Genomic DNA, 20,000 nt, shown 5'->3' on the forward strand with positions numbered 1-20,000 from the left:
CGTTTGTCCCTCTTGTAATTTGGTGCAGGTATTGTTATACGTTATTTGCAAAAAAAAAAAAAAAGAAAGAAAATTTTGTTTTAGTTTTAGGGACACCCACAATTAAATAGCTTTAAACTGTACGTTCGTTAATTGGTCATTGTGTTGTATTATAATTATAAATTGGAATTAGTTTTTAAATATTTATTTTTTTTAATGCTGTTCGATATTTTTAGTTGTTGCCTTTCACTCTTATCATTGGTAACCGAAGAATGAATTCCTAGGACTGTTGAAGGAATGACCAGAATTTATTAGCGAAAATTATGTCATAAATTATGTCATACTCCATTAGTGTTGTTTAACAAATGTAGAGTTCTATAAATATTCCAGAGAAAATACAATATCTGATCTGATGAGTGGCTTCACCTTACTGGGGTAAGAGTTGTCTCTCTCTCTCTCTCTCTCTCTCTCTCTCTCTCTCTCTCTCTCTCTCTCTCTCTCTCTCTCTCTCTCTCTCTCTCTGCTACAACCATCTACAATTGGCACGTCTACTATGCACCCAACTCACTGCTTAATTCAGCAGAGGCCGAGTGGATTTCAAGGAACGTGCCCTTATAGTACCTGTGTCCTCACAGGTAGCTTCTCCCTAGTGCCACAAGTATGGTATTGTTTACATAAGAGGACTCACGAAAGATGAGGAGTAAGTATTACACATATTGAATTATTGTAATCCAGGGAGAATAATTCCCTTATGAGAATATTATTTTTCCTTCTAAAGCTAAAAATATTATAAACTGTCGTTTTTGAAGTGTTTGTTTTTAGATTTTGCAAACTTGTATACCTATAAAGTTTTATGCTTTTAGACTAAAATATATCTCTCAAAAAGGTTAGAATTATATTTACATACGCAATAAGTCAAGTAACACTCTCTTTTAAAATTAAACTTCCCTATTGTTCTCTGGCTCTTGTTTTATTTACAGTATATGCCCTAGAGTCTCCTGCTTTTAAATGCATTTCCCATGGCAAGCATTTTTATTCTCATTATTATTATCCCTGCTGTATTTGTCTTCTGAATTACAGTCTTTAATCTACGCTTTCTCGTGAAAATTCCCCGCTTTCCATTTCTCTAATCCACAGAGAATGTTTCTCATAGCCGGAGTTTTGACTCTTCTGCGAGGGATCTCTGAACATTCCCTTCCTATTTTGAAAGCTTCTTTTGTCTGTCCTAATCACCCTTTTTTTATTTCTATTTCTTACAGAGCTACCCTCTTTAATTATCATGTTATACTGTTACTGATATTTAAATTGTTCTGTTTTGCCTTCCTTTTGTATTCAGTTTACAAATTAATTTTGTGAGGTTCATCCATCCTTGATATTTATAGATAATCGAGGCTATCAGATCCCCATGAAAAGATTGTTCATGAGCGGCAAAGATAAGGGGGCATGTTGAGTATAACTATCTCAGTTGCCTGTATTGTGGTCAAGTTTTTAGATTACATTGATCTAGTTAGGCTCATCTGCAAAAAACCTGCGTAAGAAACTCATTGTTGGTCATTAACCTCGGATTAAATCATTCAATGCCGATACATTTTTATGTCGATAACATCTTACATTTTTCTTTTGTGCGTTATTTTTTCCTCTTGTTAAAACCTGGTACAGAAGACAGAAGAGAATCTCTCTCTCTCTCTCTCTCTCTCTCTCTCTCTCTCTCTCTCTCTCTCTCTCTCTCTCTCTCTCTCTCTCAGGTGTTGATCTGTCTCTCTTCCTGAAGAGTGTCATTCAGAAAACCGGCTGAAATTAAGAATTCATATCTTACTTTTTATCACTAAATTCTATGTGATTTTATTTATTTTACTAGGGGCATTACTTTTTTATCACTAAATTCTAGATGATTTTATTTATTTTACTAGGGGCATTATTTTTTATCACTAAATTCTATATGATTTTATTTATTTTACTAGCGGCATTGTTTGATTATTTATTAATCCTCAGATTAGACCAAACTTTATCTTTTTGAGTTTTGAAAATATTAGAAAAAGCTTTCGATGTGAGTCAGTAACTTTAGTCAAGGGATAGAAATTCAAGTTGAACGTTTTAATTGTGGAAATTCAAATCACCATAAGCCATATGGCAGTGTAAGGTTCTATGGTCCTCATAATTTTTTTTTTAATCTTCATAATTCTGACACTCATAGTTTTGTTGGCTGTCAAATGGGTATTAGAATAAAAGATCTGGCTCGAATGATGCAAATGTAATTTATATGTTTAGGCAGCATTTCTCTCATCTTCTGAATCTCCTCTTATCCTCAAGGCTAAACCTCTGATGGATAAGACAAAAATCGTTACTCTGTTGTTCCGTTTTCTGCCAAACTTTTAGTTTCTGTATTGCAGTTAATGATTTTTTGATATTCATGTATGGGATACATAGCTTACTTTTTATGTACATGTTCATTTTAGTGGTGTTTTCTTTTGCTAGCACGCACATTCAACATTCTTCTCTTATAATCACTTTCAAACACTTTCGGTCGGTAGTTTTATTAGTTTTTCTTCATTATCAACGATCAACATCCGCAAGCTCAGCTTCTCTTCATTCCTTCCTATAATGCTTTCCTTAATCCAACGAACTTGTCCATACATCTGCTCAATTTGCTTTCAGCCATCACTTCATAAAATTTTACTTGTCTCAGCTAAAACTAGATCTGTTATCCGCCAGTTGGCTTTCAGTTATCATTTAATCAAATTTTACCTGTCTCAGCAAAAACCAAATCAGCTATCCTCCTGTATACCTTTACTTGCAAAGAATGCATTTTCTTCCAAAATCGATGTCAGGCTACCCTCTATACCTTATGTTTTCACCACCCTCCACATTACATCTTAAACGGTTCTAAGGTAAGTCCTCATACGGCTTGTATAGTTTTTCCTTTACTTTTTTTTTAAATAGTAAAGGAGAGGGGGTAACGGTATTGTTAAGTACTCTTGAAGTTTATGTACATGTTCAGCAGATTTGTAGATGTATATGGAAGTACGCCAATCTTCGCTAAGATATGAAAATTAAAGCGAAAGCTTCTATAACAGTGTCCGTTTTCTCTCCCTCTCTCATTAGATCAGCGGATTGCTACCTGGGCCCTTTGAGCGTCCAATCCCTTTTCGTGAATCATGGATCCATTTTCAGGCGCCATGAAAACTTCCTCGTAAAGTTTGTCTTTTTCTTATCAAAATCGTCAGTGATGAGGTTGGCCTTTCTTCCTCCTTGTCTCGTCTGGAAATTCAGTTTTTTTACTTTCTTTTTTTTTCTCTTTTACTTGTTTTCCTTGTCTTCGTTTTCGTTCGAGCTCGTTTGTAATGGTTCTGTTGTTTTTGAACTGAATACTTGCGTGTTTATGGTTTTGTTTACAGAATGTTTTCTGGACCAATATTTATTGTTTTCCTCTCGATGGTATACAGTATAATACACTATATTTTTAAATCTCTCTTTCTGGCTTTATGCTTTGGATTTGCTGAGTTTAGCACAGACGTATCAAGCGTTCTCTGATTACTAAACCACGCTCTCACTTAAGTATTTGACCATGAAGTATATTTAAACGTGCACCATAATCATTTTCTCCTGGAAATGGAATGTAACTGAACCATAGTAGAATAAATTTTCTGTTACGTGCTATTCCAGTTGACTGTGTCATTTTGATCACATACTTGATTTTCCAACTGCCCCCTCTTCCTGTATCTCGCTTCATCTGACCTCTTATCTGTTCGTGGAATCATCCACAGTATCTATAACTTGAATTACATAGAGAGGACACCCGGCTAAAAGAATAAAGAATTAAACGTTTCATACTGTGTTTACCTCCACTCTCTCCCTTTTCTATATTTTGTCCATCCTGTCTTCTGTCGTTATCGTATAAGCTTTCGTATTTGCTGAGCTTGCATGTCATTCGTTTCATTTACTTTGACATCACAGGTGGAGAGACGATTTAGCAAAAAAAAAAAAAAAAGGTCCCCCATTTGTGCTTGTGCCTTCTCAGTGTTGGTGGTGCACTTCTGCCATTTACGCCGCACACTATCTCGAAGGTTCTTGGAGAAAAGGTGATGGTGTGAAAAATGAATATTTATTTTTTGTTACAGAAATGTTTTAAAAGTCAGGTGTCATATACACGCAAAACAAACTTTAGAAATGTTATAAAGTTTGTCCTTGCAAGACTTCAGTCGTTTCAGAGATCTTTATAACAAAAAAAAAATCCATGTTACCTAACTCTACCTTTTCTCCCAGAAGCTTTTATGCATATCTCCTCATGTACCAAATGAAATGTTAAATCTCTGTAAAACTTAAATGTACTCGGTATGTTTGGTGAGGTGTGTATAAGAATAAGTAGATCCGATTTTATTTGACTTTCGGAATTGTATGACCGGTGTTATCTAATGCGTAGTTTTCTTCAGTGCCCTTAATTCATCCCGTAAACAAGATAATGAAAAACTTATTCATTCTATTCGTTCTACATCGTTAAAGACGTCTGGTGCACTTTCGTGATTGCATTGTATAATAAAATAATGTGCCTTTTTATACAAAAAGAATAATGAATTATTTCCAAATACCTGCTAGCAAAAGACAAGGGGAAAGAAAATAAATGTACCATCACTACAGTAATTAATTTTTCCACTGCCTCTTGTTCCTGTCTCTTTTCATCTGCCCTCTCGTCTGTATTCGTGGAATCATGAACAGTATCCATAACTTGGATTACGTAGAGAGGATACCCGGGTAAAAGAAAAAGAAATTCAACATTTCATACTATGTTTGCCTACACTCCCCTCGGCTTATTTTTACACTTTTATCTTGTTTCCCATCGTTATCGTATATTCTTTCGTATTTGCTGAGCTTCCGTGTCACTCATTTCACTTGCTTTGGATTCACAGGCAGAGAGACGAGTTAGCAAAAAAAAAACTTTCAATTTTGTGCCTGTTTTCTTAGTGTTGGTGATGCTCTGTTGCCATTTATGCTTTGCAAAATCTCAAAGGTTTTTGGAGAAAAGGTGAAGTTAGGCAGAATGGACATTTTTTTGTAGGAATCTTTGAAAAGACTAGAGCCATGTACAAGCTAAAACTCTTAAGAATTTTTATAAAGTTTGTTTTTTCATGACTTAAGGCGTCTGAAAGATTTTTATAAAAAAAAAATCCATTGAACCTAACTTGACCTCTTCTCCAAGAAATTTTATATGTATCTCCTTATGTATTAACTAACTTGATTTATGTTAAATGTACGCAGAATGTTTACTTGTTGTCTTGCATACTTTGAATATATATATATATATATATATATATATATATATATATATATATATATATATATATATATATATATATATATATATATATATAATGTGTGTGTGTTAGATAACAACTGTAATATAATTCAAAGGTCAAATAAATTATATATATACTGTATATATGTGTGTGTGTATACCGTATATATATATATACTGTATATATATATATATATATATATATATATATATATGTATATAATAGTTTTATTTGACCTTTGGAATTATATTACAGTTGTTATCTAACGTATAGTTTGATTATGCGCCATTGGTTCCTACCGTAAACAAAGATATTGAAAAACTCATTCGTTTTATTCATTCTACCTTGTTAAAGAAGTCTGGTGCACTTTAATAAAATGTTCTCTCTTTTTTACCAAAGAATCTTGTAATATTCCCAAATACTTGCTTGTAACATTAAAAAGAGGATGAGAATAAATTTTCCGTCACTGTAACACTTTTATTTATTGCCAATGATTTGCTTCCAAATATCCTTGTAGTGATATCGGCAGGTTTATCATAAAAATGGAAGCACTCCAAATAAAGCCTAAACCACTTCATAGATATACATATATCTATATATATATATATATATATATATATATATATATATATATATATATATATATATATATATACTGTGTATATATATATATACTGTATATGTATATATATATATATATATATATATATATATATATATATATATTCTTAGAATATTATGGTTCTTATTGGTGGTTAGTTTAATGTGAAGTTTTAAGCTTGTAACTTGCATCTCTCTCTCTCTCTCTCTCTCTCTCTCTCTCTCTCTCTCTCTCTCTCTCTCTCTCTCTCTCTCTCTCTCTCTCTCTCAACTTTTTGCATGCTTATGTATAGGTCCGCACATATAAGTTTTTACACAAATTAGAAAGGAATAATGATTGTCGATATGCTTTCTTGTTTTTTATTCGTTCTCTATACGTGCATTACGATATTCTTTAAAATAAGATTTGATGCAAAATCCCCTCATTTTTTTTCTAACTTACTCCGATGACGTCTGTGACCTCATTGCCGCCCATGACCGCATGAAGTTGCTAGGCCAAAACGAATTATTTTCTCTCAGTGCAGAATTGCTGTTTCAGTTAAGGTTAGGCGAACGTTTAAGTATGATTAGGTGTCCACTGTTAACCCACACTTCTCTTTGTCTGATGACAAAGATTGCGCAAACGGTATAACATATTTCATAATTCTGATCATCCTTGTAAGCATATTTTCCTAATCTAGAGCAACCACCACTTAGTTCTAGATATGCAGTTAATTCTAGCAGTCTTTCCTTTTCTTCTGTAAGGTTCAGCGCCAGAGACTTTTTAATGTTCAGTACTGTTATGACCAAATTTTGGAATGCGCTTTCTAATCTCGTAGTAATATCGTTGTGACTTCGGAAGTTCAGACTTAGTGGAAAAAAAATTTTTTTTTCTTGAACATGCTAACATGAATTTCACTTCATAGTGTAATTTTTTGCTTATGAACTTTATTTTGTTTTTTCGTTTTCATTTACATATATGTGTATATATATACAGTATATATATACATACAGTGTATATATATATATATATATATATATATATATATATATATATATATATTGTATTGTATTGTATTTTATTATTTCTCTTTCACGCTTTTATTCGTTATTTTTCATTTAATTTTCTGTCATGGCCTGCTTTCCTTATTGGGGTGTTGGCCATGTATCATCCTGCTTTACCACCTAGGATTTCAGCTAGTCTTGGAATACTAGCAATATTTGATATTTCTTCTGTATGTCAAAATCATTAGTAGAAACACAATCATTGAAAACGTGGATATTTTGTTTATTGCTATTTTGCTTTTGCTTTATTTATACTGTGAGAACAGGCATGGGCAAGTTTTGTCTCTGCTCAGTAGCATAATCTCATTAATGCAATACATGCATTAGTTGATTTATTCTCATCTGTCTCATATCACTATTTTCATTAACGCTTTCCTTTTTTTCTTTCAGGTATGAACTGCAGACGTGTTCGTGTTTCTGTGTCATAACTGGAAGCTATATCAGTACTCCCTCGCAATGCATATTCCAGCTAAACAATGTAACAGGTATGGATAAACGAATAATGTCATTAAGTTACATTCCTATGAAAGTGTTTGTCTAGTTGCTTTCCAGTTATTCCTTTGCTTATAATATTATGTTTGTCCTCGCCCATATGTGGGATCGAAAGGGAATCTCTGTTTTCTTCTAGAAGTATCTTTGAAATTTCCCCGCTCACCTATTAAACCCCCCCTAAAAAAATAAAGCCTGCAGGACATATTATGTGTCCCGTCGTGGCTAACAGGTATTTCCCAACAAAAAACAGGTAGCCTGTAGGAGATGTTTGTATAGTTTCTTTACAACTTGGCTAAATTCAAAGTGAAACGAAGAGGCAGCTAGAAGACAAAATAAAAAATGTAAGACCATAATCAAAGTGAAGATCGAGATCACTGATTTGGCAGTTAGTCAAACTTTCTTTTCCAAGATATGCTGTGCTCGAAGGGCTCGAAATTATCCTTCGCGGTGTTCAAGGAAATGAGGTAAATGGGAAATTAAGAAATGTGAGGTCAAAGTCAAACGGAAGGTCACGGTCATGAAATTTTAGCTTGCATAAAATGTTGTTACCTTGATGAATCTGTGTATACACTCAAACGCAGAGGTCATCATGTTTGTGCAAACTTAGAATGTTCAATAACATGACCTAATTATGGAACGATAAGGTCATCATATGTTAAAATGTTCAAGCAAATGAATTGAATGAAAAATTAAGAAATTTGAGGTCAAGGTCATAAAGAACCACACTAATCAAAAGTGAACTATATACAAAATCAGGCAAAACCACAGTTTCAAAGTTAATGTACATATATAAAAAATACAAGTGTCAAGTGCTATATCAATTATTTTTCAAATCATCAAAGTACATGTCGATTATCAGTTTATCCCTTGATGTTTTTGAGAGTATTAAGAATTTGCCGTCCTGAGTAGTTAGAAGAAGAGATAAATAAGATCCTTGCAATTGGTGAAAAAATTTTGTATCCAAGGAATTTTGTTGACAGAGATTTAAAAAATTCCGAGGAAACTTTTTAAACAGTGTTGTGGAGGCCTTTTTACATCATTGTTTTGGGTTGATCTTGCCACAAGAATTTTCATTAATTACCTAAATTGGAGAATAATTCTGATGTCAATCTACTTTCTAAAAGCTCAAATACTGTTAATTGTGTGCTTGTGAAAATATTTCCCATCTAATCCATAGGCTGTCTCTGTGCCATTCCATATAGGGATTGTGAAAAGAAATATATTGGACAAACTAGGAAAGAATTGTCTATTAGATTAAAGCAACATCAACACTCTATTAGAACAACAAAGTCCCCTAGTGCTCATTGTATCCATCTCAGTAATTCTGATCACCCTGTTAATTGGACAAACGTAACACAAACATTATTTTGTAATGATTATATTAGCAGGAATATAATTGATTCTGCTTTGACAAAGACGTGTTCCAAAAAAAGTGTACATATGAACCCTGTTATCTACAAATTAGAGTCCCATTGATAAATTAGTGAAGAGCTGCAAGATTATCAGTTGATTGCTTTGATGCGTTTTAGGCTAGAGGTGATATTATTGTTACCATCACTTTTACAGTTGGAATGGGGGATAGAGATAATGTCATTATTATTATTATTATTATTATTATTATTATTATTATTATTATTATTATTATTATTATTATTATTATTATTATTATTATAGTGCATTTAGCCAAGTTTGTGCATTGGTCGACATGCTTTGATCTTAAAATTGTAAACGATGCCCTTAGGGGAAATTCTTTTTCTTATATAACTTGTTTTTATTACTAGCATTCTATAAAAAGTGGCATATATATATATATATATATATATATATATATATATATATATATATATATATATATATATATATATATATATATATATATATATATACTTTATTTCCTCAGAGAAATTGTCCCCAAAAGATGTTAACCTTTCCATTGTCAGTAAGTCATCTAGGATGTAGCTAACCCAATGCTCTTATCAACCCGGTTTGCCACCCAGCACAGTCGACTTACTACCGGGTGATACTTCTCTTCTTTGGTCAGGACAGATAATGGATTTTCCAGGATACCTATCCAAAAGTGTCCATATATTTATTTATTTATCTATCTATCTATTTATCTATCTATATATATAATATATATATATATATATATATATATATATATATATATATATATATATATATATGTATATATGTATGTGTGTTCGTGCGTGTGATTGTATGTATGTATATGTACAGTATATATATATACTATACTATATATATATATATATATATATATATATATATATATATATATATATATATACATGTGTGTGTGTATACAGACATACATAAATATGTATATGCATATATTTATTTAATTATATATATAAATATATATATGTATTTATATATATATATATATATATATATATATATATATATGAATTATAGCGAATTATTAGTTCAGTGTGTTTCGTTACGCTTGAAGTCTTCTCCTAACCCCTCCTAAACTCCAAACCGCTTTCCGCAGAATATGGATTTATTTCCCAATAAAAGTCTCACGAGCATTGGGCCCGGTTCATCATAGCCGGCAGAACCAAGTTTGCCTCCTGTACCGGTAATTTGTTAAAAGTTATGCTTTTCGTAAGATAGCGTTTTATTGTTTATGCATCGTCCGATCAAGCGGATTTATTGTCTCTTCATGTTCGTGAGGCGTTGTATTCCTCACACCGTTGGACTGTGGGACAGTCTCCCTGCGGATGTTGTGCAATTAGAACCTCACAAGTTCAAGGGAAGATGCAATGCATTACTACATTGAAACAATCCACCTCGCATTTTACTCATTTGTTTATATTTTTATTTGTTTCTTTATTAATTTATTCATTTATCTTTCCTTTCTTTTCTAATAACTAATCTTTTGCTTTGTATTTTCCTTTTTTTTGTGCTTCTTTCAGATGAACACTATTTTCTTTAGAAGCTTGAATTTTAAGGTACAGGGGCTTATCTTCTGAATAATAATAATAATATAATAATAATAATAATAATAATAATAATAATAATAATAATAATAATTATTATTATTATTATTATTATTATTATTATTATTATTATTGTTATTATTATTATTATTATTATTATTATTATTAACGTTAACACTGATGAGGAACACCGTTCAGGTGTTCGAAAGTCTTTGATTTTTTACATAGTAATATATTTACTATATAATTGTGGATTTTTATTACTCACATTATTATTATTATTATTATTATTATTATAATAAAGTACAGATTAACCCCTGTTTTATCAGCTTTTTTTTTTATTTTACTTGAATATCTGTTGCATATTTTTATGTGTAGTTACAATAGTATTGACTTTCAAGAGACCTGCCTGTTTAAATCGCGCACAAAAGAAACATTCAAAAAGAAAGCTCGGGCTATCCACCCTTATCAGTGTGTGAATATGAGGGTGCTTAAGAAATCATCCTCCTTCTCACTTGTCTTAAGAGTAAATACATTTACTTTGTTATAAACTGAAAACTTCTCGCCATCATATTTGCATTAATAAAAAATTTATGTATTTATTAAACCTTATATTAAGTGGTCGGTCAAGAGTAAAGTGGCGGTATCATCCAACAAAAGGAAAATTATTATGTAATATTTTGCATTGGATGTATAAATACTGTGCCGTTATTAAAAAAAAAGAGTAAGATAAATACAGGGTAGAAATAATTCCCGATTTGATATAATGGCTTACCAGACCAATCATAGAGCACAGAACTTCCCGCCTGTGTAATAATTCCCGTAAAAGTAAAAGGTAGTAATGATCATGTATCAGTGATAATTATATAATTTAATAATTTCTTGCAGTAAGGAATTCTTCATTCCTAACGCGACCCTCATCCCTTCCTTCCTTCTCTCTCTCTCTCTCTCTCTCTCTCTCTCTCTCTCTCTCTCTCTCTCTCTCTCTGTCACCATCGTTTTATTGTTGGTGTGTGCGTGTCACTTGAGACCCGGGACCAGGGATTAGGTTGTAGATCCTGCCACTACGGGTTTATGGATTTATTTTCCTTCGAGAGGGAAGAACTTCACCTCTTCAGATTTACAGCCTCTCGTATTACGGGACCTCTTCTTTGTATCGTTCCTCTCTCTCTCTCTCTCTCTCTCTCTCTCTCTCTCTCTCTCTCTCTCTCTCTCTCTCTCTCTCTCAAAATACATGTATTTTCAGTCTCATTTTATTGGTTTTCGTGAGTCGTTGTATTTGTCTTTCTCTTAGACGACGTTCAAGACCGTGCGCTTACTTGTGTGTTTTCATTATCAATATTTAGTGTGGCTCGTCGCTTGCGGGATTCTGCTAGGGATGTATTTGTGTGTGTGTGCCGTTACACCCACGAGCACCTTGAACAAATACACTTTTGCCAGTATTTATTCATGTGTGCGTGTATATGCCAGATATTCTTAAGAACGTTTCCTTGGCTGTTTCAAACAGTAACCAAAACGATGGAATACATCCTAAAGGTTTGTAAGGCTCTTTAGAGGCAAAGCAGCCTTGATATAGATTAGTAACTGAAACCTTGAGTGTTCGTAGGCCTGAACGTTAAAAACCGTTTAGAAGTGAGACGGTATTCAGGGCGGGATCAACTTTTTTTTTAAGGGATCGGGGAACGCTGTTGCCATTTAACACCAAAACTCCGTTGTCAGGCCAGAATGGCAAATGGTGGAGAAGGAAGAAATAAAAAAAGACATTCCTCCATAAGTGGAGTACATAGAAGCAGTGTTGGTGTGTGTGTGTGTATGAGAGATGATTGATTTATATACACTGGCGTCAAAACCGCTATGGTCATTGACGCTGGAGAGAGAGAGAGAGAGAGAGAGAGAGAGAGAGAGAGAGAGAGAGAGAGAGGAATAAAGTTAAAAGTATCTCTACACTCAGGGGTTATCGAAATCAATAAAGCTGACAGAGGTACAGAAGAGTGAAATTGAAGTAAATAAAATGAGTTGATTGACTAATTACTCCTTCCCAAACCATGCTGGTACTCCATGAAAGTATCAGAACGCAATTAGGCTGTGAGAGCTGTGATCAGGGAACGCGCACAATTGGAAAATGTGCATTTATTTTATTGTTCCTTTTATTTGCGGTGCCGTATTCAATTTTTTTTTATTAACTTTTAAATTCCTTAACGTCATTGACATGCATGGTAGTTTCTTGCCATATTTCTGTTGTACACAAAGTGACCGAATTTGTACATATGTCAACATGTTGACACCCATTTTCGTACAAACACCTTTAAACAAATGATCCTGAACGAGAGGGAAGCTGAGAGAGCGCTGGCCAGGTGGAATGATAGCGGTGTTAAAACAGAAAATGCTTAAGATATTCTATGATGGAAGCGAAATTGGTGTCACACTCTGTAGATGGGAGGATGACTGGTTTATCGCAGAAGTGGGTCTGAGACAAAAAATGTATCTCCATGGCTATTTAATATCGTTATGGTTGAACTATTGATGAGGGCTCAAAGTTGTGGGATAAGAAAATGAGTCGTGCATGGATCGGGGAATAGTTCATGTTTAAATGATGGGTCCTGATTGGGGACAGTGGAGAGAGACTGCAGAAACTAAGGACATTTTTTCGTGAAAGTGTTCACAAGAGGACTGTCTACGGAAACCATAATAGGAATAAATGCAAGTTTTCCTCGAGCTACTCCAGGAGCAAGGACACATGCTGGCATAAGGACAACTTAATCTGCAACAACAAAATGAATCATTGAGCCAACTGGCCATATTAACTGAAATGTGAATGTTGAATGTGATTGAAAGACAAAAGGTTGAGGCTGTAGAAATTAAATTCTCGCAAAGTATAGTGGTGTAAGACTAGCTGACGGGTTAAGAAATGCGGAGATAAATAGATGTGATAAAAGGGTTCGCGTAGGTGAAAAAATGCACTGGAGTTCTGAGATAGTTCAGCCATTTTGAAAGAATGGGGGTCAGTCGTTTGGTGAAGAGTATATTCCAGAAGTGTTAGCAGGAAGGTAGGAGAGGGTGACGTAGAAAGTGCTGGACGTATTAAGTGAAAGAGGAACCTAAATATTAACGAAATGCAAGGGTGTAAATAAGATGAAGGTGAATAGCACAGTATGTGTAGGTAGCCCAACTTGATGCTAATGAGGTCTGTGTTACGTAATTTAAATCAGATCAGATCTAATAAATATCTATTTCTGATTTATATGATTTTGTGTAGCTTTGATGTCAATAATCATTCTTCCGACGTTTCTCATATCCGCGAATACAAGTAAATCATATACAAAGAAGTTACTTTTGTTTTACAACAAACAGGAAAATATGTGAAAATATTTGACTCGCCAGGAATGGAAACTTCAGAACAAACAGTTGCTGGGTATGAACCCTTTTAGGGAGGCCTCTTAAAGGTCCTTGGAGTATATCTGAGGTTCAGAAACACCATTTTCTTTTTCTTCGTTTTCTCCCCCCTTGAATACTCTTCGTAATTCTTTGGCGGAAGAATTCGGAGCTCAGCGAATGCAACAGCGCTCGCAAAAATTCCTTGAAAAGTGTTGGAAAGTGTTACATGTTTATTCTGCTTTCCATGTAGAAAAGACTTTTTCTGAGTGTTAGTATCTTTATTCGACACAGTTTTCATTCAAATATATTTTTACATAGGAATGTTTTGAAATAATAAGAATCGTGATAAAATCTCTCTGTCTGTGTGTGTGTGTGTGTGTGTGTGTGTGCGTGTGTTACCACTCGTCGCACAACTGAGGAACTTGTGTTCAAATACCGAATCTGTCGAGAAAAGGAATGGCTTGGGTTCGATTCCTTAGAAATCCAGTGTACCTTTGTTGACCAAGGCTTTGGTCAACAGAGGTACACTTGTTGAACTGACTGTTGCTGGTCTGAGTAGGAAAGGGAGAGAAAGAAGAAGAATAATATTATGAGTGAGTGGACAGTACCCCGTCAAAATGCAAATCCTCTTATCATAATTAAAAACGGGTCCTCGGCTAGGTAATCTTCAGTTCACCCGGGTGAAAGCCGAGGTAAGGTATTCAGAGTTTGTGATCCTTTCCTTCATAGATTTGATTCTCTCTCTCTCTCTGTGCAAACCTAGAAATTGTGGTTCTACTCCACAGAGAAACAAATTTGGCATTGCCATGTTTGAAACTTGAGATATGTTCCAGAGGGAATAGATTTGTTATATGATGGCTCTGAATCCTAGCTAGGTTAGCAAAATCAGTTTGTATGTATATATTAAATACAACGTTTTTTTATATTATTATAAAACGTTCTCCTTTTCGTTTCCCTGTTTGTTAGGATCAAATGAAACTAAGTGCAGCTAATAACGTCTGGACCTTCCATCTCGATTAATATCCTCCCTAAGGTTACTTACTTACCTCATTTTACAGACATTATTTTAATCGTTATTTTCCTAAGCTAAGATAACCGGGTAGGCCAACACTTTCCCACATTAAGAGTGAATGACATCATACGTTCTAGCTAATTACTTCAATAATCCCTCAAGAGACACGAGTCAATCGCTTTCTTCAGAATCAGATTTCACTTATTCTCCCCCAACCGTTTTCTGTTGAGCCTTTTCAGCCTCTGTCACGGGCTCAAAACGGCCTTAAGTAATGCAGCTTCCATGCGAGATATATATGACGAAGATTCGCTCGCAAAAAATTTAATCTTCGTAAAAGACATTCGCATCTCAAAGAGAATTCTAGCATCACTTCAGCTTCTTAAAAAAAAAAAAAAAAAAAGGAGGTGGGCGGGAGGGAGGAAAGGGGAGATAGGAAGGGTGGGGAGTGTTATGGAATTAGGAATATGAGTTGCGATGTCCAACTTCCCAGATGGAGACTTTCCTCGCAGTGAAGCTTATTGCACTGGAATACCTGTTCGTTTATTTGCCTCCTGTCTGGGGAGAGAGAGAGAGAGAGAGAGAGAGAGAGAGAGAGAGAGAGAGAGAGAGAGAGAGAGAGAGAGAGAGGAGGATCTGTACCTGGTTTGTAAATATAATTATATATATATATATATATATATATATATATATATATATATATATATATATATATATATATATATATATATATATTATATATGTTTCCTTTTCCTTCGTAGATTTTATCTATATATAAATTTTAAGAAATTTCCCTCTCCTTCGCCCCGGACAGGAGGAAAAAACGAGCATAGTTTCAGGTGTAATAAACCTCAATGGAAGGAAATCTGAGATTGATGAAACTGGTGCTTAGATTGTGATTTCTTTATGCCCCTTGGTAATATCTATTCTTCTTTAATCGGGGTATGTTAGTCTCTTATAGCATGTTTTATGGATCCTGCTCGCTGAAGATTACATCTGTCAATAATTTGCATAGATAATTCCAATTTTTGTATAATAAAATAACTAAGGGAATTGGTGCTTAAAATGTGCTTGTTTGTATTCACACACACACACACACGCTCGTTTCTATACTTTGGGAAGGCACAATTCACGTGAGACAGTCTGCGTGTTAGTCAGATTTTTATCTCCCACTTCTTTTCCTTGGAAATAATCCCGAAGGAAATTTCGTTATTTCCAGAATGTTATGACATTCTTCTTTTTGTGTGTAATATCCAGCTTCCCTTCATGAGCAATCACACAGCTAAGAGACCTGTAGTTCTTGGCTACGAATGAGAAAGCAAAAGGAACAATGAAAGAGAAAGGAGAAGTGAGATAATAGTTAGTGATCAGAGAAGATAGTCAACATGTTTGTGATTGCTAAAAGGTATACGGGAAAAGATCGTAATATATTAAAGCATAAACGCACTGTACCAGTATAGTGTCGTTGTACATCAAGAATTATATATCCATCGTCTTAGCAAGTTTTCATTTATTGGATTCGATTTTATTTGCGCTTTTGAAAACGGTTCTGTACGGTCTACTAAATACGCGCATGATATTACCATCTGCCAGTGTTGCGTCCCAACATAAATTAAAAAAGAAGTAAAGTAACATGGCTTATCACAAACAACACGTGAACTCATCCGATGACATGTCAGAATTAAGTCTGAATTCACGCCTTAGTTATGGGCGTGGCGTCAGATATTGTTGAAGTTTGCTTTGAATTATTACCGGTATACTACGTTTCTTTTATCCTTTACGAAGTGGGAGTTTTACAAATATTTTGTTCACAATCTACAATACTGTCAAGATTTTTTTAATATAGTGTATTTAATGATGATTTTTAATAATTTCTTGTATTCACAAGCTTTTTACTGCAACCTTCATGGTATTCTCAGACCTTTAACAGTAAACCTCCATACAGACTCAGATGAATAAGAACACACGCGTACATGAAAACAGATACAAAACCATGCTGTAAGATTCCAGTGAAATGAATATCAACTTTTAAATGGGTTTTAGTTTTCTAAAAAGAAAACTATTGTGCCGGTTTTGTCTGTCCGTCCGCACTTGTTTCTGTCCGCACTTTTACCAGTCTGCACTTTTTCCGTCCTCCCTCAGATCTTAAAAACTGCAGAGGCTAGAGGGCTGCAAATTGGGGTGTTGATCATCCAACCTCCAATCATCAAACTCATCAAATTGCAGCCCTCTAGCCTCAGTAGTTTTAATTTTACTTTAGGTTAAAGTTAGCCATAATCGTGAGTGGCACCGATATACGCCAGACTACCACCGGGCCGTGTTTAAAGTTTCATGGGCCGAGGCTCATACAGCATTATACCGAGACCACTGAAAGACATCTGTTTTCGATGGCCTTGATTATACGATGTACAGAAAACTCGATTGCACCGAAGAAACTTTGGCGCATTTTTTACTTGTTTTCTTTCTGAAAGTGGTACAAGAACTTTTTTGATAAAGAGAGAGAAAGTTGCTATTCTGAGGAGAATGTTCCCTTAGGAACATTCTCCTCTCTCTCTCTCTCTCTCTCTCTCTCTCTCTCTCTCTCTCTCTCTCTCTCTCTCTCTCTTTCGTCTGCATATGATTACGGCTCTGATATGAGCGAGATATGCAAAATGGCCCAGGATATATATACTTTTTCTCTACCTTCAAAATTATAGTTTTTATTTTTTGTCGTGAGTACAAGTGTTATTAAGTAGGAGAGAAGCTGTAACATGTCAAGTACTCAGCATCTTGAAAGCACTTAATATCACTATATGTTTTGTTGTTACATTTTAGAACAGATGGGAAACCGAAGGTCAAACAGAAACTTGAACTGTAAGAAGCAGACTTCATAGTTGGTATGATTGCCCCACTACTGATGCATGCTAAATTACAGTGAGAGGTCGAGGTCAAGGTCACACTTAGAGGTCAAAGAACAAACGAGAATTATTCTCAATTTTTCAACTAATCGAGATTGAGATGTCATGTTTGTCATTCATTATACAAATTATCTACCAACTTCCATGAATATGAATTATTCTAGGGGGTATTTTAGCATAGGAAAGTGACAGTCAACTTTATTCTGAGGGACATTGAAGTGTAGCTCTAGAAGTATGAAAATTAATGATTTTCTCTATTTACCTTTTTAATTGGAAGTAAGTTAGGATGAAATATTAACCGCTCATGTTGTGAATAGTTAGTCTCCAATCGGGAGCAGGTTCAGAAAAGCACAGATCATAAGAACCGATAAAATGGGAAAGGAAAGCGAAATATTTGTTCGCTAACCACTTGAGGAGAGAGGAGAGAGAGGTGGTGATTTTATTTTGATGGCTTTCTTCCCAAGGCGGTCGATTACGTCGACGAGGAGAGAGAGAGAGAGAGAGAGAGAGAGATATAGGGAGAGATGGTATCACGTTGCTCTCTCATGAGCTCGAACAAACAAACGGCGTTAAAATGACCACAGAATGAGGGTGGAAGGCGATGGGCCAAAGACAAAGCTTCGTTGTTTTCTCGTCTTGTGACTCACAATATGGTCAAAGGACGCGTTACCCTGGGCATGGCTTTGTAGGAGCCACGCCATTTGTATCATCATGAGTAATAACTGGAATATAATGGTGTTATTGTTTGCATTCCTGTGTTCTTTCAGACTTGTACCATTAGAACATCAAAAGTTTAAGCGAAAGAGCAACGTATGGCTGCTGTACAACAATTCACCTTGTATTTATGTATTTATATTCTTTCTGTATTTCCTGTTATCTTCTGTAATTTAATGCAAATGAACGCCATATTCTTTGGAAGCTTGGATTTCAAGTCAGAGAACCCTGTAGGCTTGTTTCATATTAATAGGATGTATCTTCTAAATAATAATAATAATAATAATAATAATAATTACAAGAAAAAACAGCATTTAAACGAATCTTATCGTGGCTGTAATCACCCCTCACCGACTTCTTTACTCGGCACTTTGTCCCTCCCCTGCTTTTCACGTTGTAGGCAATTCCCATCACGATTACGTAATTACCATAAAAGTCTCTTGCGAAGAATCGCTTTGAATGACCGCTCCTGAGGCAAGAACTTATTGTCATTTTTCCTAACAAAAGGACAAATGCGAATCATTAAGGGAAACTCTGGGGACGGCCCACGATTTGACGGTAATGGTCATCAGCGTTAGATAAGCCTTCTCCACTTTCACCTTTCCTCTTAATGGTTTCGTCCTTCTTACGGTAGCCTTCGGGTACGCGTTCGATACTCTCTCTCTCTCTCTCTCTCTCTCTCTCTCTCTCTCTCTCTCTCTCTCTCTCTCTCTCTCTGGTATTTCGATCTATTATTGTAAACCAATTGAGTACTGCTCTCAAAGAATATGAGTTTTTCTGTACGTACTTATTTGCTGGCTTTGATAATTGGTAAATTGCCAGGTATTATTATTATTATTATTATTATTATTATTATTATTATTATTATTATTATTATTATTTCACACAACTTTTTCTCCATCTAATTAATCTTAGAGACAGTTCGCCATCATTAAGTGAGCACCTTTATTTAATGTCAGTGAAGATACATTGCAAAAACCCTTGTAAAAATAATGCATGTACCTGCTCACCACCTGCACAAAAAACTTGTGTATCTATTATGTCGTAGGTGTATTATTATGAGAAATTGATTTTCATAGAAGATTCTTCTCCATTTGAAGACTTCCGCTGTTATTCTTCCGTTTCTGATTTCATCCTGATAATTCGGTTCCCAGATTTTCTCACGGCATTTTAAGCCATTCATACAGAAACAAAACATGCTTCGCATGCCATTATGGTAACTTAACTGATCTCGTGGATTTATATATATATATATATATATATATATATATATATATATATATATATATATATATATATATATATATATATATATATATATATATATATATATATATATATATATATATAGATAGATAGATAGATAGATAGATAGATAGATAGATAGATATATTTCTTTTATGCAGCTCTAAGAGTTTCATTTATTTTAGGTAGATATACCTTCAATTTAATCTCATGCATTAGCTGCTTAACAGTTCCCTCATAAACATTTTGCTTATTCACTTAAAATCCCGTCTTCTTTTGGCTGAAGATGAGTCATCCGGGAAGGGGATTTTAATCCCGTATCAGTGAGCAGTAACTTAGCATTCATTAACCATATCGGTGATTTGGCTGGCAATTACTTATTCTTTAATGC

The 20,000-nt window shown here is 34.4% G+C and overlaps 1 protein-coding gene across 2 annotated transcripts in view; it reads left to right on the forward strand.

Annotated features, from left to right (window-relative positions):
* The window catches only part of LOC136852592 (WSCD family member AGAP003962-like), an 866,331-nt gene that overhangs the window by 623,955 nt on the left and 222,376 nt on the right, over positions 1-20,000 (forward strand). The window contains exon 2 of one of the 2 annotated variants that reach the window (XM_067127453.1): positions 7,305-7,399. The exons of the other annotated variant lie outside the window; for it this stretch is intronic. The gene's annotated coding sequence lies outside the window, so the exon portion shown is untranslated. The remainder of the gene's footprint in view (positions 1-7,304; positions 7,400-20,000) is intronic. 2 annotated transcript variants of the gene reach the window in all.

This window comes from Macrobrachium rosenbergii, chromosome 25, assembly GCF_040412425.1.
Source record: "Macrobrachium rosenbergii isolate ZJJX-2024 chromosome 25, ASM4041242v1, whole genome shotgun sequence".
Classification (NCBI taxonomy): domain Eukaryota; kingdom Metazoa; phylum Arthropoda; class Malacostraca; order Decapoda; family Palaemonidae; genus Macrobrachium; species Macrobrachium rosenbergii.